The sequence below is a fragment of the Aegilops tauschii genome, chromosome 7, assembly GCF_002575655.3.
Source record: "Aegilops tauschii subsp. strangulata cultivar AL8/78 chromosome 7, Aet v6.0, whole genome shotgun sequence".
Classification (NCBI taxonomy): Eukaryota; Viridiplantae; Streptophyta; class Magnoliopsida; order Poales; family Poaceae; genus Aegilops; species Aegilops tauschii.
The window spans coordinates 435,729,404-435,754,486 of record NC_053041.3 but is presented as its reverse complement, the minus strand read 5'-3'; the positions used below and the strand labels follow the sequence as shown (position 1 = coordinate 435,754,486).

At 44.3% G+C, this 25,083-nt stretch overlaps 1 pseudogene; it reads right to left on the bottom strand.

Annotated features, from left to right (window-relative positions):
* The window catches only part of LOC141027240 (uncharacterized), a 130,535-nt pseudogene that overhangs the window by 45,258 nt on the left and 60,194 nt on the right, over positions 1–25,083 (bottom strand).

The following is a 25,083-nucleotide window of genomic DNA, read 5'->3' as shown; positions in this document are numbered from 1 at the left end:
TGAGTGGCTAGAGAGGGAGGAATCGGAGTTTTAAGCTTTGGATCAATGGATGAAAGAAAGTAGAAGTCGCCCTCTTCCTTTGAAGAAGGGTGGATTTTATAGATCAACCCGTTTTTTTGCCCGTTATTGTACTACGCAGAAATGTCAGACTATCTGGGTCAGTATCCAACATTTTCCAATGCTCTAGACAAATTGGGACACAATGTCGGACATATCTCAGACTATTTGACATGTCAAATAATCTGATCTAAGTCAAATAATTTAACCTGGTCTAGAGAGAAAGTACAACCAAATACAACGCCAGATAATCTGACTTTGTGTCTGACTCGTATTGCAGCACACCAACAGATGGAAACAAATGTCTCTTTCTCAATATGTGTGGTAGGTATTTGGTATGATTTGTTAAATGATTCTCATACAAGATCCATATCGTACCCTCTTTTTATAGTAGAGCGTGACTATGACTCAATAAAGAGAAATGTGAAGGAAATATGCCCTAGAGGCAATAATAAAGTTATTATTTATTTCCTTATTTCATGATAAATGTTTTATTATTCATGCTAGAATTGTATTAACCGGAAACTTGATACATGTGTGAATACATAGACAAAACAGAATGTCACTAGTATGCCTCTACTTGACTAGCTCGTTGAATCAAAGATGGTTAAGTTTCCTAGCCATAGACATGAGTTGTCATTTGATTAACGGGATCACATCATTAGGAGAATGGTGTGATTGACTTGACCCATTCCGTTAGCTTAGCACTTGATCGTTTAGTATGTTGCTATTGCTTTCTTCATGACTTATACATGTTCCTATGACTATGAGATTATGCAACTCCCGTTTACCGGAGGAACACTTTGTGTGCTACCAAACGTCACAACGTAACTGGGTGATTATAAAGGTGCTCTACAGGTGTCTCCGAAGGTACTTGTTGAGTTGACGTATTTCGAGATTAGGATTTGTCACTCCGATTGTCGGAGATGTATCTCTGAGCCCTCTCGGTAATGCACATCACTATAAGCCTTGCAAGCATTGTAACTAATGAGTTAGTTGCGGGATGATGTATTACGGAACGAGTAAAGAGACTTGCCGGTAACGAGATTGAACTAGGTATTGAGATACCGACGATCGAATCTCGGGCAAGTAACATACCGATGACAAAGGGAACAACGTATGTTGTTATGCGGTTTGACCGATAAAGATCTTTGTAGAATATGTGGGAGCCAATATGAGCATCCAGGTTCCGCTATTGGTTATTGACCGGAGACGTGTCTCGGTCATGTCTACATAGTTCTCGAACGCGTAGGGTCCGCACGCTTAAAGTTCGATGACGGTTATATTATGAGTTTATGTGATTTGATGTACCGAAGGTAGTTTGGAGTCCCGGATGAGATCGGGGACATGACGAGGAGTCTCGAAATGGTCGAGATGTAAAGATCGATATATTGGACGACTATATTCGGACATCAGAAAGGTTCCGAGTGATTCGGGTATTTTTCGGAGTACCGGGGAGTTACGGGAATACGGGGAAGAAGTATTGGGCCTTAATGGGCCTTAGTGGAAAGGAGAGGCAGCAGCAGCCAGGAGGTGGCACGCGCCCCTCCCAAGCCTAGTCCGAATTGGACAAGGGGTTTGGGGCGCGGCCCCCCTCTCCCTTCCTTCTCCCCTCCCCTCCTTTCCCCCCTTCTCCTAGTTGGACTAGGAAAGGAGGAAACCTACTCCTACTAGGAGTAGGAATCCTACTCCCTTGGCGCGCCCCTCCTAGGGCCGGCCTCCTCCTCCCTTGATCCTTTATATACGGGGGCAGAGGCACCCCTTGGAGACACAACAATTGATCCTTGAGATCTCTTAGCCGTGTGCGGTGCCCCCCTCCACCATAGTTCACCTCGATAATATCGTAGCGGTGCTTAGGCGAAGCCCTGCGTCGGTAGAACATCATCATCGTCACCACGCCGTCGTGCTGACGGAACTCTCCCTCAAAGCTCGGCTGGATCGGAGCTCGAGGGACGTCATCGAGCTGAACATGTGCAAGAACTCGGAGGTGCCGTGCGTTCGGTACTTGATCGGTCGGATCGTGAAGACGTACGACTACATCAACCGCGTTGTGCTAACGCTTCCGCTTTCGGTCTACGAGGGTACGTGGACACACTCTCCCCTCTCGTTGCTATGCATCACCATGATCCTGCGTGTGCGTAGGAATTTTTTTAAAATTACTACGTTCCCCAACAAAATCACGGGTGGAAATTCGATGTGTCGTCTTCTTATATCATTTTTGCTTAGGAGAGGGGGCACCGACCAACGGCATGTACCATTCTCAATTATGTGTATACTGAAAGCACACTTGAAGCACAGTCAGTCCTATAATCAACATTGCCATTAACACCAAAACCCTGAATAATTTAGGGCGGATGTCAATGAACTTAGGGCGAATGTCCTTTCATTTCGGCCGCATGTTATGTTGACCATGTCCAATTTCAGATTTAGTAAAGAACTACTCTTAGACCGTCCTGAATAATCAATCGTTATCCTATTGTCTTTCTATATTTTTTACTGGTGATAAAATTCCCCCCTTTTCTGTTAGTGAGTGGCCGTGCAAGTTATAGATCGACAAGATAATATTAGGACCTCTCCAAACATAATATCTTGAGTACTTGGAACCATGTTCAGTACTGTAAAAGCGCAACTGTTGCAATCTATAATCTTAGGCCCCTCATTTTCATTCAATTATGAAATGACTCATTTTTTGGTAATTTTTTTTGAATTCTCATAACCCTGTAAATGTGATATCACAAAATGTGTTGTTTGTACAGAAGTGATTGTTTTTCCAGTTCAATGTTTTTTATCTTTAACTTATATAAGTTGACTTTACAAACAAAATACGCACTACAAGACTAAGTGAAGTAAATACTACAGAAGGTTAATGCCATGAAAAATATTTAGTTTACACCATACCTTTTTACCCATTCGTTGCAATCATGTACCCATTAGTTTCCTTTCTTCATTTGCATCAATGTATCAACTACTATCGTAATGTAATATATCACCCTTTCTCTACATGCAAACATGCAATGCACAGACATGTACATGTCTACTAATCCTATCAAACAGCAACAACCATATAAATCATAACCAAGCCAACAACAAGCACCCTCAAGGGTGTGGCGTGTCACCGAGCCTTTGCCCAGCTAGTATATCTCTAGTTTTACCACCATCCCACCCACCCTACCAATCCTCCCACCACACCACATTCTAGTTGAGTTCAAATTACAACATTGAACTTTACTTTGGCTTAAAATACCCTCCCGAACTATGAAAACCATTTAAAAACATTAATCAGATTGATTGGTTCCATACCTGGCTTTTGCTAACATGGCACCACAAACATCGTGTACACATCAACTCACCAAACAACTCAACCAATCTATTGACAAAAATACAAAAAACACATATAAATTTGATAAAATCAAGTAAATCATGCATAAATTCATCAGGCATTTTGGTAAAATTTTAGCTTTTTTATAGATGATTTGGGAGAAACATGTTTTTATTAGTCTCTATCTCAAATTTGAGTGAAAATTCAAACTACATGGAATTTTTTTAAAGAGTCATTGTAAAATGGTGATCATTCTAGTAAAAGTATTCTGTTGTTGACAGAGAGTTTGGGAGAAACATGATTTTTAGTTTCAACCACAAATATTTGGGTTCAAAATTTAAACTACATAGAAAATATTAAATTTTCTAATAAGTTATAAATAATTCAATGAGCATTTTGGTAAAAAAATTAGCCCTTTTTGACAATTTTGTTTAGAGAACCTTGCTTGTTTAGTTTTAGCCTCAGATTTTGCTTCAAAATTTGCAAGGCATAGAGCCGTTGAAATACTTGTAGTAAATCACTCATATTTCAAAGAGCACTAGTATAATTTCATCTCATTTGGACAAATGGTTGGGAAGAAACTTGCTTGGTATGTTATCCTCAAATATGAGTAAATGGGTATGTAATGTATTTGTTCTGACCAATTGAGCTAAGGGCACTCCAAGTTCTTGCCACATCGGTTAAAAAAGAGATAAGAGGGGGCAGGGGGTTGTATATTAGTGGAGAGACGACTCTTGATGTTTCCCTTGGAATTGCTATGTATGCTTTTCTTTACCCCACTCTTTCCTTTTTTTGTCAATCTTCTATTCTTAAATAGCTACCTCTCACTACCGAAATTTCCTTCGTTTTTGGGTGATACCACATAATTTTCTTATGTCATTGTCCTTCCTTTTTTGCCGAAGCTATCACGCAAGGCCCATCGCGCCTCTCGCTGGCCTAACTAAGGATTCCCCATCTGACCACTTCCTTTGTTCTCTGCTAATGAATCTGCGTCACGGCACCTCATCTCCAGGTCTTCTCCATGAGCTAGAGTCCAAACGATTCCCATGGAAGGCTCACTCCCTCCTCACATCTCCCCATCCGGCCCTCTCCCTCTTCATTTTCTCTAACGATCTCCATTAAATTCCACTATGCCATTATTCTCTTGCAACATGAATGGACGGATTTACTAACCGACGAAGTTCCCCTGCCCTTTAAACAGGAATCTTCAATGTTGACTTACCTTGAAACATGAATCATTTTATTTGCATACTTACAAGATGTGTACTGTTGATTGAAATGTTATAACTAAAGTTTATGATGCTTACATTGCTTCTGTCCTTCCATCGTTACACATTTATACAAGAAATTAGGATAGGGGGCAATGCAGAACTATCTCAATATGATAAGAGAATCTTACGTTTCAACATGGTGCCCCATGGTTGCTTTGCCCTCTACTGCAATTTATTCTGAACCTTTTGGTTCCATTTATATTATCTTATTTTGTTTCCCCATTGAACGTATTTATACAATCCAATTGGAATTGATAACTTTTGTTTGATGTTAAATTGTAGCATACAAATGTTACTTTGTGCTATAGATCTTTTTTTCACGCGGAGTCATCTAATGTGAATTAACACTTGGGCAACACGCAGTAACCATGTCAATATTTGTATGCAATGTCGTATCCACAATTCAAATAACCTAAAAGTCTCATAGTATCCACAATCAAGGTCGGTCCACACGTCAAATATACTAAAACTCTCATAGTATCCCGCGTCTAAAAGTCTCATAGTATCCCACGGGGCATCATCTAGTTCACCAGCGTTGCCGACCACAATGAAATTTATTGTACGTAGTGAAACTAATTCTATAATTTGGTGCGACTTCTTTACCTATTTTTCTCTTCTTTCCCTCCCTCCACAATTAGACCACAATGTTGAGATGCAAATATGTTCGCTGAACAACATAAATGAAACATTATTTAGATACAACACCTAAGAAACAACGTGTTGTGGTGGTTATATCTAAAAATCTTGAGAGAAATCCATGTTACAACCTGCAATTTAACCATAAACTCTGAAACCGTTTAATAGTTGACCCTAGACTATCGAGACCTTCTCTCCACTGAATCCGGTTTTCACCGAGTAGACGTGGTTTTTACCCGTTGGCTGGCTAGTCAGCAGACATGTCAGCGTAGTCACTCAAACCATTTTTCTTCAAATTTTGTCAAAAGGAATGGAAGTAAGAAAATCTCAATTGTCAGCCCAAAAATGAGAGTCTACTCAGGCCAATGTGCGCACGTCTCGGAAGAATAAAGCGTCTGCTTGTGTGACCTCCAACAAAAAGTCCCAAAGCAAAGCAATCTGGAGTAAGGATCGCCGCCGAAGCAATGGCGACGGCGAGGGGCACCGAGCGGCGGCGGCAGGGCGGGGATCGCACCCGGGCCAGGCTGCGAGAGAGGATCAAGTACCGCCACGACAGGCTCGTCCAGGACGCCTGGGAGGTCTCCGAGCTCTTCGCGCCCCACCTCGCCATCCTCGCCTTCCCCGCAGTTGGCAAACCCCTCCTCTTCGGCAACCCCACCCTCGACTCCGTCCTCCGCAGTGTCTTCCTCGACGCCGACGCCGGGACCGAGACGGCGGACGAGGCCGCGGCGCGGGTGGCGGCGGTGAGGCGTGAGGCGGGGTGGATCGAGGCGCAGGTCTCGCACGAGCAGGCGCGGCTGCGCGCCGTCGCGGAGAAGGTCAAGGCGGCGCAGGAGGAACAGGGGAGGGCGCACTGGTGGGAGGTGGATGTGGACGCGCTCCGGGAGGCAGAGCTCCCCGAGTTCGCCACGGCGCTCGATGCTCTCAGGGCCGACGTTCTGCGGCGCCTCGCCAAGCTGGCCGAAGCCCGGAAGCCACCGCGGCGGCAGTGGTAGTGGCTTCGCCGTGGGGATCGGCGCCCGGGTTCGTTCATTGCTTGCCTAATCAGGTCATTGTTCGGGATTGGGACAGCAGTACGTAGCTGCATATAGCAAGATGTTAGTACAACTTTAGCTTGAATTTTTTTGTTCATTGCGTGGAAAATCTTCTCGATGATTGAATCGGAGTATATGCATAATCAGGAATGACGTGGTAGAACAAGTTGTTGCTCCCTGGAGTATGGTTTTATTCTGAATTTTTGCTGATGCATCTGATCTGAAGGTACAAGTATATAGTTCAGAGTGTGCTTGATCTACGGCAGTCCGGAAGCTATTGTCGAAATTATGTTTTTCTGGTCACAGTACGTTGGTCAGATTTCAGAGTGTTTGCACTGCTCAATTGACATCTATTGCACTTCTAGGAACAAGGAACAAGGAACAAGTGCTATACTTGTTGTTACTGTTAGTTAGTCAAAATAATTATGCAAGGTGTAAGTGTAGTTAACATGTGGCCGATGATAGATACTCCACTAAGTATTTGTCAACTAAGTTTCCTGTTAACTATGCTCCTAGGTATCATAGTTGTAATAGAAGCTTCATAGCGTTTGGTTGCGTTTGAAATGAAATTAACACATATATAGTGCCTACTATAAAGCCATGTATATATAATGTCTATGCTGATAGTGAAATATGGTGCTTAAAGATACTCCCTCCGTCTCATAATATAAGAGCGTTTTCTACTCGTCGCTTGAGCTTTTTGGGCACTGGCCTGAACTTTAGAGATCTGTAATAAGCTGTACTTTGGGGCTGCTGGCTCCCCCAGTTTGGAACCGGGGGGGGGGGGGGGGGGGGGGGGGTTGCTGCTAAACACTGGTTAGATCAAATGTGTTCTAGTGAGTAATCTGAACCGTGTAGATGTGATTAGATGGGTGGGATTAAGTTTTTGATCTCCGCAAGTCTTTCTTTTATAGGGGGGGGGGGGGGGGGGGGGTTGCTGCTAAACACTGGTTAGATCAAATGTGTTCTAGTGAGTAATCTGAACCGTGTAGATGTGATTAGATGGGTGGGATTAAGTTTTTGATCTCCGCAAGTCTTTCTTTTATAGGGATAGTAGATAGATAATGCTAAAACAAACGAAATTACTTGAAAAGGATGTCTTGCACTCTGAAATTCCAAAACACCTCATTACACACCAAGGTTCAATAACCTACAATATAGAAGCTAGAATTAAATTTTCAAGTAGAAGTTTAGAACATAATTAAATGCCCAAATCAAAGTACCAATATTTACTAATTGTTTATTATTTAACTTCAGTAGATTAAGGTCCATTAGAACCAACATATGGAAAATCGATATCTCTGGGCTGACAAGGTCCATTAAGCAAGTACTTTCTTCTTACCAGATCTTTCAAATTTGGATGATAATGTTCTATCATTTTTCTCTTGCATGGATCATATTGGATCTCCTCCTCCGAATCATGACACTGGTCGGTGCGGTGCATGTGGCGCCAATAGGCCAGTCCTTTAGGGTGGGATGACAATTGAGAACATCTTTCGTAGCAAATTATATTGTCGGGAGGATGTCAACTTTTTTTTACGAAAAACAGGACTGTGGCGGACCATGCTCGGCCAATGCAAATTACCATCAAAATCGTTCGCAAATGCCTCGCTTAGTAAAATTGCCATGCTTGCCCAACACAAATTACCATCAAGCAAATGCCTCGCTTAGTAAAATTGCCATGCTTGCCCAACACAAATTACCATCAAAACAAAATCGTTCGCAAATGCCATCCCTACTAGCAAAGTCCACCATCAAGACAAAATCGTTCGCAAATGCCACTCCTACTAGCAAAGTCCACCATCAAAACAAAATCGTTCGCAAATGCCATCCCTACTAGCAAAGTCTGTCCTTATATCATTGGCACCGCTTCTTTGGTGTGCTGTGATGAACTGATGAGCGAGATTTTATTGTGGCTCGTAACAGCCTAATCCGTTGCTGACCATATCCAGCTTTCCTCGCCCAGAAAATATAAAATAGAATTTGAAAGCTGCATCATCTAAACTCCTAGACAGATCCATCCGTTCATTACAATACAACATGAGAAAACCAAAGTCATAAGATACCAGTACAACATGTGAGAAAACCAAAGTCAAAAGAATTACAACATGTGAAAACCAAACGGTCCAAAGAATTGTGTGTTACATAATGGAACAGAGCATTACAACACCAACAGGAATGTCACGAAGAATGTTACATAATGCATATTACAGCGTGCGAACGTCAGGATGGCACTGGTTCCTGCAATCTTGCAGGTCATTCGCGGAGCCCCGGGCCTTCGTGTTTTTGCTTTTTTGGCGGCGGGGTGCGGGCTGGACTTCGGGCTGATACGCCGCTTTATCTCGGCCACGAGGTGGCCGGTCAGCCGCATCATGCGCTGGTAGTGTAGGCTTTGATGCCTCCTCCTCGAGTTGAGGTAGCAACCTGTGCTTTGGGTAGCTTTTAGTTGTGCGCTCGAGTCCGTATTCCTCGGCAGCTAGGACCTCGGTCCATCTATCAGTTAGCAAGTCTTGATCAGCTTGAAGCTGCTGCTGTTGTTTTTTCAGGCTTTTTGCAGTGGCTATAAGCCGGCGCTTGAAGCGCTTCTGCTCGACGGGATCATCGGGTACGATGAATTCTTCATCGCCAAGGCTCACTTTGTCTTCGGAGAGGGGCATGTAATTGTCATCCTCTGATTCTCCATCTGTTGCCTGTTCCTTAGGGCTAGCTTGCCCATCCTCCCGCTCGGCCTGCTCGAAGCCTGGCTAGGCGGGATTGTTTTCGTCTTCGGCACCATCCGGATTGCTATCATCTCTTGTGCCGGTATCGCTATTTTTGCTATGGCAGGGCTTAGAGCGGCGCCGATGACGCTGGTGCTTAGATTGCTTCTCCAAGGGATTATCCTCCGTTGCCTCATCGCCATTGCTTTCTTCGGGGGTGTCCACCATATATATATCATATAATGAGGTGGCTGTCCAACACCCTGTGGGCGGTGGTTCCTGTTCTTCTCCTGCATCGTCGTCCATACCGTCGATGTCTTCGGAGTCGAAGTCAAGCACGTCGGTTAAGTCATCGACAGTGGCTATTAAGTGGGTGGTGGGTGGGGAATGAATTTCTTCGTCGTCCGCCTCCCACTCAAGCCGGACATAGTTCGGCCAAGAGTCTCCTGATAGAGAGAGAGAGAGACCTCAATGAGTTTAGCATGTTGCCCAAGGGTGAGTGCTGAAAGATATCCGCGGAGGTAAACTCCATGATCGGTGCCCAATCAGATTCGATAGGCACGGACACACGCGGTTCGGAACCTATGGCCGGAGACGAGTCCGAGGGTCCGATGACACAGATCTCTTTGGAGGTGAAGTTTGTGTTTGGCTCCAGCGCCGATGAATGTGCGGCTTCCGTGGCGGGGTCCATCCACCCGTCCTCGGATGGCGTGATCTTCTCCAGATTAAGGGCCGGGGCAACCGCAGGTGCGATCTCCCGAACACCGTCCGATGGCAGATCTAAGTCATGCCCGTCGTGATTGTTCGACGCTCCTGACATGGGCTCAAATCTGTCGAAGATCAAGTCTCCGCGGATGTCGGTAGTGTAGTTCAAGTTTCCCAACCTGACCTGATGGCCAGGGGCGTAGCTGTCGATCTGCTCTAGATGGCCAAGCGAGTTGGCCCGCAGTACGAAGCCGCCGAATACGAAGATCTGTCCGGGGAGGAAAACCTCACCCTGGACCGCATCGTTGCAGATGATTGAAGGAGCCATCAAGCCTTATCGTGACGACACAGTGGAACTCTCAATGAAAGCACCAATGTCGGTGTCAAAACCGGCGGATCTCGGGTAGGGGTCCCGAACTGTGCGTCTGAGGCTAATGGTAACAGGAGGCGGGGGACACAATGTTTACCCAGGTTCGGGCCCTCTCGATGGAGGTAATACCCTACTTCCTGCTTGATTGATCTTGATGATATGAGTATTACAAGAGTTGATCTACCACGAAATCGTAGAGGCTAAACCCTAGAAGCTAGCCTATGATTATGATTGTTGTTCTTGTCCTACGGACTAAACCCTCCAGTTTATATAGACACCAGAGGGGCTAGGGTTACACAGAGTCGGTTACAGAGAAGGAGATCTACATATCTGAACTGCCAAGCTTGCCTTCCACGCAAAGGAGAGTCCCATCCGGACACGGGACGAAGTCTTCAATCTTGTATCTTCATAGTCCAACAGTCCGGCCAAAGTATATACTCCGGCTGTCCGAGGACCCCCTAATCCAGGACTCCCTCAGCCGGCTTATGCCAAGTTCATGGCACGGCCGTGTTATGTTTATCTACAGCTCAAGATGCCGGGTCACAAAGGGACCATTACGGATCATGGCAGTCGAAAGGTGGCCTTGGAGTGCGAGGAGGGCGACACGGCTTGTGCTGAGTCGGTCTGTGCAGCAGACGAGTTGAAATTTTACAAGGACAATGTTGACCCGGCGGGCATGACGTCTTTGAAAAAACCCACCACAAAGCATGAATTGGATTTGAAGTTCAAATCAGCCAATGACACCAAGCTAGTTGATTTTGTTCCTGGCGATTCATCGAAGCAGTTTAGTATCAGTGCCAATCTGGATCCCAAATAGGAAAGCGCGCTCATCGAGTTCATCCGTGAGAACCGGGACATCTTTGCATGGAAACCTTCTGACATGCCGGGTGTACCGAGAGAACTCCCTGAGCACACTCTCAATATTGATCCAAAATTTAAGCCGGTCAAACAGTTTCTTCGGCGGTTCAGTGAGGAGAGGCGCAAGGCCATTGGTGAGGAAGTGGCCCGGCTCTTAGCAGCCGGGTTTATTATTGAAGTTTTTCATCCGGAGTGGTTGGCTAACCCGGTGCTGGTAGTTAAGAAGAACGAAACTTGGCGTATGTGTGTGGATTACACGGATTTGAACAAAGCTTGTCCGGCTGGTCCCTTCGCTCTCCCTCGTATTGATCAGATCATTGATGCTACGGCGGGTTGTGAGCGCTTGAGCTTTTTGGATGCTTATTCTGGTTATCATCAGATCAAAATGGCAGTTAAGGACCAGGAGAAGACGACTTTATTACTCCATTTGGAGCCTTTTGCTATGTGTCTATGCCTTTTGGGCTTAAGAGTGCCCAGGTGACTTATCAGCGGTGTGTGCAGAACTGTCTTCATAATCAGATTGGGCGTAATGTCCATGCTTATGTGGATGACATTGTGGTGAACTACAGAGAGAAGGAGACCTTAATAGAGGATCTAAAGGAAACCTTTGATAATCTCCGGGTCTACAAGATGATGCTTAACCCGTCCAAATGCGTTTTTGGTGTGCCCGCAGGCAAGCTTTTGGGTTTTCTGGTTTCAAACAGAGGCATTGAGGCTAACCCGGAGAAGATCAAGGCAATCACCTCTTTGGCTAAACCGGCGTGTATCAATGATGTTCAGTGATTGGCGGGTCGTATTGCTGCATTAAGCCGGTTCATAAGCCGGTTAGGAGAAAAGGCCATACCGCTGTATCAGATGATGAAAAAGACAGACGACTTCGTCTGGAGTGATGCTGCTAACGCTGCTTTTGAAGATCTGAAGAGACAACTAGCTGAGCCCCTGGTCCTTGCTGCTCCCATTGATAAGGAGCCGCTATTACTATATGTGGCTGCTAACACGCGTGCTGTTAGCGTGGCCATTGTGGTGGAGCGCAAGGAGGCTGGTACGGAACACCTGGTTCAACGGCCGGTTTACTACATCAGTGAGGTGCTTATTGAGTCCAAGCAAAGATATCCACATTGGCAGAAGCTCGTTTATGGGGTGTTCATGGCAAGACAGAAGCTTAAGCAATATTTTCTGGGTCATCCCATCACTGTGGTCAGCTCTGCTCCATTAGGGGATATCATCCAAAACAGAGAAGCCACAGGACGAGTCGCCAAGTGGGCTATTGAACTTGGGCCTCATGGTTTAAAGTATGTGCCACGCACTGGTATCAAGTCTCAAGCACTGGTGGATTTCATCAACGATTGGACGGAGCTGCAGATGCCTGAAGAGAAGCCAGACAACACATATTGGACTATTCACTTTGATGAGTCCAGGCAATTGGAGGGCTCGGGGGCTGGAGTTGTTCTAGCTTCCCCTCGAGGTGACAAATTTTGTTACGTGCTAAGGTTGATGTTTCCCTGTACTAACAATGCAGCTGAGTACGAGGCCTTGCTCCATGGTCTTCGGATGGCTAAGGAGATGAGCTTAAGCCGAGTAAGGTGCTTTGGCGACTCAGATTTGGTGGCTCAACAAGTCTCAGGCAAGTGGGATTCTAAAGACCCCCTCATGGCGGCTTATCGCCGTGAAGTTGATGCTGTTGCTGGACACTTCAAGGGTTACCAAGTGGAGCACATCGATCGCAGGAAGAATGAGGCGGCTGATGCTTTAAGCCGGCTAGGGTCTCAACGGAAGCCGGTGCCACCTAATACTTTCTTGGATATTCTGCATAACCCTTCTGTCAAGTTGCCTACAGAGAAAGACTTGGTTGTTCCTGACCCAGAAGCGCAATTGGTGGCAGCTCTTCACGTCATCCCAGATTGGACAGTGCCATATTTGGCTTACATGACCCAGGGTGAGTTACCTGAGGATGAAACCTTGGCCAGGCAGATAACCCGGCGGTCTAAGTCAATGACAATTGCCAATGGCGAGTTGCATCATCGCAGTGTCTCTGGGGCGTTTCAACGCTGTGTCTCTCCTGAGGAAGGTCAAGAAATTCTTCGTGAGATTCATGAAGGAGATTGTGGTCATCATGCCGGTTCAAAGTCCCTTGTGGCTAAGGCTTTTCGTCATGGATTTTATTGGCTAACGGCTCACGCGGATGCAGAGGATCTGGTCAGTAAATGTGACGGTTGTCAGAAATTCTCACGACGAGCTCACGTGCCAGCTCAAGAGTTGAGGATGATTCCAATTACTTGGCCATTTGCAGTCTGGGGACTTGACATGGTTGGGCCTTTCAAAAGGTCCAAAGATAAGAAGACCCACCTCTTGGTGGCGGTTGACAAGTTCACAAAGTGGGTTGAGGCAGAACCAGTTAGTAAGTGTGATGCAGCCACGACGGTTCAATTCATGAAAAAGGTGATCTTTCGTTTCGGCTTTCCACACAGCATTATGACTGACAATGGTACTAATCTGTCCAAGGGTGCCATGGAGGAATTCTGTCAACGTGAGCATATCCGGCTTGATGTTTCATCAGTAGCTCACCCTCAATCCAACGGTCAAGCTGAAAGAGCCAATCAGGAAATCTTGAAAGGCATCAAACCCCGGCTTATGGTTCCTTTGCAATGGACGCCGGGTTGTTGGGTGGAGGAGTTACCTTCTGTGATATGGAGCATCAATACTACCCCCAACAGGTCTACGGGTTACACGCCTTTCTTCATGGTTTACGGAGCAGACGCGGTTCTACCAAGTGATACCCGTCATGACTCGCCCCGCGTGGTGGCTTACGTTGAAGCTGATAATGAACAAGCCCATCAGGATGCACTTGACCTGTTGGATGAAAAGCGTGACTTGGCAGCAGGCCGTTCAGAGATTTACCAACAGGACCTGCGCCGTTATCATAGCCGCCGGGTTAAGTCCAGAACCTTTCAAGAAGGTGACTTGGTGCTCCGGCTCATCCAGGATCAAACTGATGCTCACAAGTTATCCCCACCTTGGGAAGGACCCTTTGTGGTCAGCAAGAACTTGAACAACGAGTCATACTACCTTATCGATGTTCGAGAGCACAAAGACTCACGTAAGTCGGAGGAGGAGACCCACCGGCCGTGGAATATAGCTCATCTTCGGCCTTACTACACTTGAGCCACCGGCTCTCATGATGTACATATTTTGACGATGTATATATTATGATAAGCAATAAAGCAGGACCTCTGTCCTTTTCATCCTCAATGATCATATGTCTTCATTATTATCTTTTCAAAACGACCAATTGGGGGCTGATCGTATTCGAATCCAACTTAACTCTCTTGGTCCGGCTCATGATCATATTCGAATCTAGCCGTTAAACCTCATGATCACTAGGGGGCTTCCCGTTCAAACATAGGTCGTATTCGAACCAAAGAGAACATAGCGGTCGGTACCCTTTTGATCGGCACAATGCCAAGCTCACTAGGGGGCTTCTTGATCGTATTCGAATCATAGCTTAACCTATTTTGGGTCCGACTTTGATCGTATTCAAATCAGAGTCGTTAAAAAACTCTCAAGGTCATTTGGGGGCTTCCTGTTCAAACATAGGTCATATTCGAACCAAAGAGAACATAGTTGTCGGTACCCTTTTGATCGGCACAATGCCAAGCTCACTAGGGGGCTTCTTGATCGTATTTGAATCATAGCTTAACCTCTTTTGGGTCCGACTTTGATCGTATTCGAATCAGAGTCGTTAAAAAACTCTCAAGTTCATTTGGGGGCTTCCTGTTCAAACATAGGTCGTATTCGAACCAAAGAGAACATAGCTGTCGGTACCCTCTTGATCCGCGCAACGCCAAAGCCACTGGGGGCTACATGATCGTATTCGAATCCTAGCTTAACCCCTTTGGAATAGTTTACTGATCGTATTCGAATCAGAAGCCTTGCTTTGTTTTATCTCTATTTGGCTTAAGTGTTTTGGAGAACAATCTTTGGTTTTGTCTTGAGACTTTTTTGTTCAGATTTAAATATAAGTGTGGTTTAACTTTAAGCCGGCTTGGTTTTGAACGATAAGTCGCCAACATATGACAAACATCATACACTTGGAAGTGAGTGGCTTCTAAGGATTGGGTTGCCACCCTTACTGTTCGAGTCATGTAAACCGGCAGTTCAAAGCTCAAAATCACAGGTATGATATTATAGTATATTTCAAAAGCTATAACTCATAACAGGTTTATTTGTGATTCTTATCTTCGTGATGAAAGTTATATGACCCGCCTTGCGGTAAGCCGCCAAGGGTCCTTGTGATCTATTTCTCTGTGCAGGACAGTTGTAGGATCGAAAGTATGTCTAGAGGGGGGGTGATTAGACTACTTGACCAAATAAAAATCTAGCCTTTTCCCAATTTTAGTTCTTGGCAGATTTTAACAACTTAGCACAAGTCAAGCAATCTTAACACAATTCAAGCAAGCATACAATGAGTATATAAGCAGCGGAAAGTAAAGCATGCAACTTGCAAGAATGTAGAGGGAGGGGTTTGGAGAGTGCAAACGCAATAGGAGACACAGATGTTTTTGTCGTGGTTCCGATAGGTGGTGCTATCGTACATCCACGTTGATGGAGACTTCAACCCACGAAGGGTAACGGCTGCGCGAGTCCACAGAGGGATCCACCCATGAAGGGTCCACGAAGAAGCAACCTTGTCTATCCCATCATGGTCGTCGCCCACGAAGGACTTGCCTCACTCGGGTAGATCTTCACGAAGTAGGAGATCTCCTTGCCCTTACAAACTCCTTGGTTCAACTCCACAATCTTGACGGAGGCTCCCAAGTGACACCTAACCAATCTAGGAGACACCACTCTCCAAAAGGTAATAGATGGTGTGTTGATGATGAACTCCTTGCTCTTGTGCTTCAAATGATAGTCTCCCCAACACTCAACTCTCTCTCACAGGATTTGGATTTGGTGGGAAGAAGATTTGAGTGGAAAGCAACTTGGGGAAGGCTAGAGATCAAGATTTATGTGGTAGGAATGGAATATCTTGACCTCAACACAAGTGTAGGTGGTTCTCTCTCAGAAAATGTATGTTAGAAGTGTAGGTATGTTTTGATGGCTCTCTCCATGAATGAATAGTGGGTGGAGGGGTATATATAGCCTCCACACGAAATCTAACCGTTACACACAACTTACCAAACTCGGTGGGACCGAATCGTGAAACTCGGTCAGACCGATTTAGTTCATAATGTGACTGTTAGGCATTTCGGTGGGACCGACATGTCAATTCGGTGGGACCGATATCGTTAGGGTTAGGGCATAACGTAATCTCGGTGAGACCGATTTTGGTAATAGACAAACAGAGAGTTGTTCAGGCAAACTCGTTGGGACCGATTCGCTCATCTCGGTTGGACTGAAACGTTACGAAAGGGAAATAGAGAGTTTGCATTGCAATCTCGGTGGGACCGATCGCTCATCTCGGTTTGACCGAAACGTTACGAAGGGAAACAGAGAGATTACAATTCCATCTCGGTGAGACCGAGGTCCCTATCGGTGAGACCGAAAAGACTAGGGTTTCTGGCAGTGGCTATGTCAACTGAACTCGGTGGCGCCGGATAGAAAGTTTTGGTGGGGCCGAGTTTGACTTTTGGTTTGGGACATATGTGGATGTGAGAAAGTGGTTGAGGGCTTTGGAGCATATCACTAAGCACTTTGAGCAAGAAAGCCATTAAGCAACACCTCATCCCCTCTTAATAGTATTGGCTTTCCTATGGACTCAATGTGATCTTGGATCACTAAAAGTAAAATGTAGAGTCTTGTGCTTTAAGCTTGAGCCAATCCTTTTGTCCTTAGCATTTTGAGGGGTCCACGTTTCTCATCCATGCCATGCCAAACATTGAGCTTTCCTGAAATATTTATCTTGAAATAGCACTAGCTCAATGAGCTATATGTTGTTAGGAATTACCAAAACTACCCAGGGATAGTTGCACTTTCAATCTCCCCCTTTTTGGTAATTGATGACAACATATAGATCAAAGCTTCGACAAATGATAATAAGATTGAAAAACATCGTTGCTTTTAGAAGTATGTGATAAGCAAGAGCTCCCCCTAAATTTGTGCATTATTTAAAATTTGCTTTAGACTGCAAATGCACAATGTGTTAGGATCATGGGTTACTCTTTCATGTCACATACATCTTGGTGGAGCGCTCAAAATGATAGAAGTTAAAAGCACGCACTCTTCACCAAGCAAGTGAATGATCATATGAGGATATAAGAGATAATATCATCCAACAAGCATTAAGGGTAGCATATGATCAAACACATGATCGAACAAGTAAACAAGTAGCTCACAAGCACACAATCAAGAAGTTCAACCAAAACAAGAGAGATAAAAAGCAACACTCTCTCTCGAAGCCTATGATCTATACATTTTCTCCCCCTTTGGCAACATGTTACCAAAAAGTTCAAAAAAAATGCATAGTGCTAAACGACTCTCAGGCTTAGTCTTCATGAGGTGGCGTAGAGATGACTCCAAGGACGAAAGCTTCTGTTGATGTAGCTGGAGCTGGTGGAGTGGCTGCTGGAGCTGGTGGTACTGAAGCTGTGGCTGCTGGTGCAGATGTAGTAGCTCTGGTGTCTGGAACAGGCACTGCAGCAGATCTCTGACTCCTGGGCACTCTAGTGAAAGCATCTGTAGTAGACTTGCCCTTCTTCTCCTCCACTTCCTCCTGAAGTTGCTCAACTACTGACTGGATCTCAGTTACCTTGACATCAAGATCATAGAATTTCTGCTCAATGATCCTCTCCAAGCTCTCCTGGTTTTGAGTCAGGGTGGCCAAGCCCTTCTCAATCCTCAAGGTGGAGGCAATCAGATATCCAAGCTGATCTTGCTTGCTCTTCAAGAATACCTGAGATGCTTCTTCAGCTGTTGGCATCTTTGCAGATTTCTCTGCCCTTGCCTTCTCTCTCTTCTCATGCGCTTGAGCTGATGATGGTTCATTCTCATTCATGACAACAGTGTTGTCCTCAAAGTCTGGCTTGAGGGGTAGATGCTCCTTGTCCAACAAATATGTGCCTGCGCCCATCTTGGAGTTGATGAGCACCTGAATCTGTGGAGCATACCCACAAGATCTCTTCTAATCTGCAGCAGTCCTCTTGATTGTTTCCACAATCAGACTTATGACCTTGAACTTTTGAGGAACATCAAATATGTGTAGCAAATTGATGGAGTGTCCTCTGATCATTCTATGATCTCCTGACTTTGGCAACAGAGTGTGCCTCAGGATCCAGTTGATTGTTGGCAGCCCTGACAGCAGGTGTTTCACTGAGCCAAACTTGTGAGTCTCTAGGTCTGCATCAGGAATCTCCTTATACATGCTAGCCATTGAGTTGTGATCCTTCTTCTTCTTGGCATAGACATCCAAGTCATCTTCATGAGCTTCTGGGGCATTGATCAATCAAGCCCACTCATCAACTGTAGATTGGTACCTTGTACCCTCTAACATCCACACTATTCTTCCATCTGGACAGAAATGAGCAGTTGAATAGAATTGCATGATCAGCTCATCATTCCACTTGGTAAGCTTCTGGCCAACAAACTTGTCAACCTCACATGCCTTGAAGCTGTCATATACACCTGGGAAGTGCTCTTCATTTTCTCTTATGTAGGTCCAGTCCACCCATATCATGTCACACACTATGGGCTTCTTGTCAAGCAGGATTGTCTCATAGAAATCTTGTTGTTCCTTTATGTGGAACCTATAGTCCACAACAGTTCTCCTCCTGGCAGCATAGGGGTCAGCCTTTCTCCACTGTCTCAGGCCTGCATCCTTCCTGATCTTCATGTTCTCTGCAACAGGATGTGCATCATTGTGATCTGGAATCTTTGGCTTGAGCTTCCTTAGCACTTGGGCTTCAGCTTCTTCCTCTTCTACTTCAGGCACTGGGACCTTGTTCTTCTCCTCAGCAGGTATACTTCTGGTGTTCCTCTTAGGTGCAGACTTTTGAGCTGGAGCTTTGGGAGAAGACTTGGGCTTAGATGGAGCATCCCCTGATCTGATTGCATCTCCCATAAGCTTCTGAGCTTTGGGTGCTGGTGCAGCATCCTCTTCCTCTTCATCATCATCTCTCATCATGGAGGGCTTCCCAATAACTCTAGCAATGGTCTTCTTGACCCTTTCTTTCCTCTTCTTGCCTTCACCTCCTTCTTTGGGTTCAAGAGTGAATTCCATTATCTCTTGAGTAGAGGCTCTGGCCTTAGACATAGGAACTCTTCTTGCTGGAGCCTTTGTTTTCATTCCAGGCTTTGTTGCAGCAGCTGTGCCATACTCCTTTTTCAACACCTTCTTCTTGAAGTGGCCTCATCCTCAACAGCCACATAACCCTCATCTTCAGAATCTGAGGTTTTCTTCTTCCTTGTCCTAGTAGCTGCCTTTGGCAAGTTACTAGGTGTGCTCCTGCTACCCTCATCATAGCTGCTGGAGGGACTAGTGCCCTCACTCAACTGAACCTGTTCCTCTGACTTGTTCTGACTATCACTCTGGTCAGACATCTTGCAATCAACTGTCATCAGACCCCGTGAATAGGTTGTAGATGAGGTAGAGTAGATGAGCATCACAAAGTACAGAGGTTTTGCAAAACAATTGACTCAAAACTTAGTTTTAGTTCTCCACAGAAAGCATTTCGGAGCTACCAATTTGTAAACTCGGTGATACTGAAGCAGCTTTTGGAACCTAAACTAGTGAACTCGGTCAGACCGAGTCATAGTTCGATGGCACCGAGACTGCTAGGGTTTCACAGAGAATCGAACTCGGTCACACCGATTTGCAATTCTCGGTCAGACCGAAAATCGCATGTGCAATGGCCTAAGCCAAATCGGTGAGACCAATTTCTCGGTTCACCTCCCTTGCCTTGCCAAGCGTGGCCGCGGCGCGTGGCTCCGACTGCCCGTGCACAAGTAAAGGGGTAGGAAAGGAGAGCCCCTACTTTTGTACACCGACAATTTTGGTTCGACCGATTCATCCTTTTCGGTCACACCGAGATCACTAAGTTGATCTGGGTTTTTAATCTCGGTGCAACCGATTAGAACCTTTCGGTCACACCAAGTTGCAGTAACTGCTCGCAGTTTTGCATCTCGGTGCCACCGAGTTGTTCCACTCGGTCACACCGACAGGGTCAGGTTATATATACTGACGGGTCAATTTTTGGAAAAAAATTCGAAACCCTTCACCCGCGCGTAACCTGCTCTGCCTCTTCGGGTCTCCGGATCATCTTCTCGCCGCCAGCGACCTCCCGCCGCTGTCAACGGCAATCTGCCCCGCCGTTGCCGCCGTAGCAAGTTCACCGCCGAGTTAGGGTATGAACTTGATACTTTGTGCTATTCATTAACTCCGATTCGTAGCACATTGCTTTGCCATGATTCTTGCCATGTATGAAATCATCCTGTCCAGCTAAAAAATCCCATAGATTTGATTTGATTTGAAAATTTAGGGTTAGGTCTCCGCTGAACTCATCTCGGACCGACCGAATTGTTGAGACAGGGGGCGCGCCCAGTAGGGGGGGCGCCCTCCACCCTCGTGGCCTCCTCGATTGCTTCTTGACTTGCACTCCAAGTCCTCTGGATTGCGTTTGTTCTAAAAAGATCGCTCCCGAAGGTTTCATTCCATTTGGACTCCGTTTGATATTCCTTTTCATCGAAACACTGAATAGGCAAAAAACAGCAATACAGGCTGGGCCTCCGGTTAGTAGGTTAGTCCCAAAAATGATATAAAAGTGTAAAGTAAAGCCCATAAACATCCAAAACAGGTAATATAATAGCATGGAACAATAAAAAATTATAGATACGTTGGAGACGTATCAGCCCCCCTTCTTCTTCTTCCTTGACCTTCTCCCTAGATGGGAGAAGGGTTTCCCCTCTGGTCCATGGTCTCCATGGCGTGGGAGGGGCGAGAGCCCCTCCGAGATTGGATATGTCTCTCTGTCTCTCTCTGTTTCTGCGTTCCTGATTCTGCCCTTTCACTGTTTTTTATATTCCCGGAGATCCGTAACTCCGATTGGGTTGTGCTTTGGACACGATTTCTATCCGGATATTAGCTTTCTTGCGGCGAAAGAAGGGCACCAACCGCCTTACGGGGTGTCCATGAGGGTCAGGGGCGCGCCCCCTGCCTCGTGGGCCACACGAGCATCGTCTCCCGTTGATTCTTCTTCCCAAAAATCATAATATTCCAAAAAAATCTCCGTCCGTTTTTATTCCGTTTGGACTTCGTTTGATATGGGTTTTCTGAGAAACATAAAACATGCAACAAACAGGAACTGGCACTGGGCACTGGATCAATATGTTAGTCCCAAAAATAGTATAAAAAGTTGCCAAAAGTATATGAAAGTTGAATAATATTGGCATGGAACAATCAAAAATTATAGATACGACGGAGACGTATCAGCATCCCCAAGCTTAATTCCTACTCGTCCTCGAGTAGGTAAATGATAAAAAAGATAATTTTTGATGTGGAATGCTACCTAGCATAAACTTGATCATATGTCTAATCATGGCATGAATATTAAGACACGAGTGATTTAAAGCAATAGGCTATCATTTGACATAAAAACAATAATACTTCAAGCATGCCAACCAAGCAATTATGTCTTATCAAATAACATAGCCAAAGAAAGCTTATCCCTACAAAATCATATAGTTTGGCCATGCTTCATTTTCGTCACACAAAATGCTCCCATCATGCACAACCCCGGTTTCAGCCAAGCAATTGGTTCATACTTTTTAACGCGCTTCAGCTTTTTCAACTCTTACGCAATACATGAGCGCAACCCATGGACATAGCACTATATTTGGAATAGGGTGGTGGTTGTGAAGACAAAAAGGGAGAAGATAGTCTCACATCAACTAGGCGTATCAACGGGCTATGGAGATGACCATTAATAGATATCAATGTGAGTGAGTAGGGATTGCCATGCAACGGATGCACTAGAGATAAGTATATGAAAGCTCAACAAAAGAAACTAAGTGGGTGTGCATCCAACTTGCTTGATCACGAAGACCTAGGGCATTTTGAGGAAGCCCATCATCGAAATATACAAGCCAAGTTCTATAATGAAAATCCCCACTAGTATATGAAAGTGACAATATAGGGGACTCTCCATATGAAGAACATGGTGCTACTCTGAAGCACAAGTGTGGTAAAAGGATAGTAACATTGCCCCTTCTCTCTTTTTCTCTCATTTTTTTTATTTTTTTATTTTTTTGGTGGGCTTCTTTGGCCTCTTTTTTTATTTGGGCTTCTTTGGCCTCTTTTATTTTTCATAAAGTCCGGAGTCTCATCCCGACTTGTGGGGGAATCATAGTCTCCATCATGCTTTCCTCACTGGGGCAATGCTCTAATAATGATGATCATCACACTTTTATTTACTTACAACTCAATCTTACAACTCGATATCTAGAACAAAGATATGACTCTATATGAATGCCTCCGGTGGTGTACCGGGATGTGCAATGATCTAGCATAGCAAAGATATCAAAAAATGGACAAGCCATGAAAACATCATGCTAGCTATCTTACGATCATGCAAAGCAATATGACAACGAATGCTCAAGTCATGTATATGATGATGATGGAAGTTGCATGGCAATATATCTCGGAATGGCTATGGAAATGCCATGATAGGTAGGTATGGTGGCTGTTTTGAGGAAGATATATGGTGGGTGCATGATACCGGCGAAAGTTGCTCGGTATAATAGAGGCTAGCAATGGTGGAAGGGTGAGAGTGCGTATAATCCATGGACTCACATTAGTCATAAAGAACTCATATACTTATTGCAAAAGTCTACTTGCCCTTGAAGCAAAGTACTACTACGCATGCTCCTAGGGGAAGGGTTGGTAGGAGTTAACCATCGCGCGATTCCGACCTCCACTCATAAGGAAGACAATCAAAGAAACACCCATGCTTCAAATTTGTCACACAACGGTTACCATACGTGCATGCTACGAGACTTGCAAACCTCAACACAAGTATTTCTAAATTTCACAATTACTCAACTAGCACGACTCTAATATCACCACCTTTATATCGCAAAACTATTGCAAGGAATCAAACATATCATATTCAGTGATCTACAAGTTTTATGTAGGATTTTATGACTAACCATGTGAATGACCAATTCCTGTCATCTCTCTAAATAGATATAAGTGAAGCAAGAGAGTTTAATTCTTTCTACAAAATATATGCCCACACTCTAACAAATATAAGTGAAGCAAAAGAGCATTCTACAAATGGCGGTTTTCTATGTGAAGAGAAACAGGCAATTCAAACTTCAAATGATATAAGTGAAGCACATGAAGCATTCTATAAAGCCATACTCAGAAGATATAAGTGAAGTGCAATGAGCATTATATAAATCAACCAAGGACTATCTCATACCAGCATGGTGCATAAAAGAAAAGTAAAAACTAAATGCAAAAGACGCTCCAAGACTTGCACATATCGCATGAACGAAACGAATCCGAAAACATACCGATACTTGTTGAAGAAAGAGGGGATGCCTTCCGGGGCATCCCCAAGCTTAGACGCTTGAGTCTCCTTGAATATTTACTTGGGGTGCCTTGGGCATCCCCAAGCTTGAGCTCTTGCCTCTCCTCCTTTTCCTCATATCGAGACCTTCTCGATCAAACACTTCATCCACACAAAACTTCAACAGAAAACTCGGTAAGATCCGTTAGTATAATAAAGCAAATCACTACTCTAGGTACTGTTGCAAACCAATTCATATTTTTTATTTTTGCATTATTTCTACTGTAATATAACTTTTCCATGGCTTAATCCACTGATAGAAATTGATAGTTTCATCAAAACAAGCAAACTATGCATCAAAAACAGAATCTGTCAAAAACAGAACAGTCTGTAGCAATCTGAACATTCACCATACTTCTGGTACCCCAAAAATTCTACCAAAATTAGGAAAAATAAAAAATTTGTACAGAAATACAGTGCAAAAGGAATCATAACCATTTGACGTTCCAGTAAAAAATGTAAAATCGTGCACTACAGCCAAAGTTTCTGTCCTGCATCGTACAAACCAACAAACATTGTAAACATCCTAAAGGCAAACCTTGGCACATTATTTTTATAATAGAATGGAATTGTACAAGGGGATAATTATTTTTGATGAAAAGTTTCTGTAATTAAGATTCACAAAGTTTCCTTGAGCATGAACAAAGTTCAAGGCTAGCTCCCACGTTAACAATGCTTATCTCTCTTACTTTCACTTTCCTTTTTGAAAAGTTTTGGGTTCCCCTCTTTATTTTTTTGTTTTTTAAACTATATAAAAGCACTCAACAGAAATAAATGACTCTCTAAAACTTCCGGGTTGTCTCCCTGGCAGCGCTTTCTTTAAAGCCATTAAGCTAGGCATATAGTGCTCAATTAATGAATCCACCCGGATCCCAAGGTATATCAAAACCAATTTTAATTAACAATGATTTGGCATTTAGTAGTGAGCACAAAGCAACATATATCATGTAATGACGAAGTCTAACTCTCTTCCTATGCATCGGCATGTAATAAAAGAACAATTCATGCACACCAAGTAAAGGCCAATGCATAGTATAAGCAGTTTCTTGCAATTTTATCATATTGGAAACATAGAGAGGTGGAGATATAGTTCCTCTCTCATAATAATTGCAAGTAGGAGCAGCAAGCACATGCATATTATATCTATCAAAATCATCATGTGTAGTAGTAAAATGCAACCCATCAATATAATCCTTATTAAGCACAAACTTCTCCGATATAGTGTAGTTTGGAGAATTCAAAAAGATAATAGGACTATCATGTGTGGGTGCAATAGCAACAATTTCATGTTTAACATAAGGAACTATAGCAAGTTCATCTCCATAGGCATAATTCATATTGGCATCTTGGCCACAAGCATAGCAAGCATCATCAAAAAGGGGTATTTCAAGAGAATCAACGGGATCATAACAATCATCATAGCAATCATCCTTCGGTAAGCACAAAGGGGAATTAAACAATGTATGAGTTGAAGAGTTACTTTCATTAGAAGGTGTGCACGGGTAGCTAATCCGCTCTTCCTCGTTTTGTTCTTCGCTCTCCTCATCATCTTTTTCATCCAATGAGCTCACAGT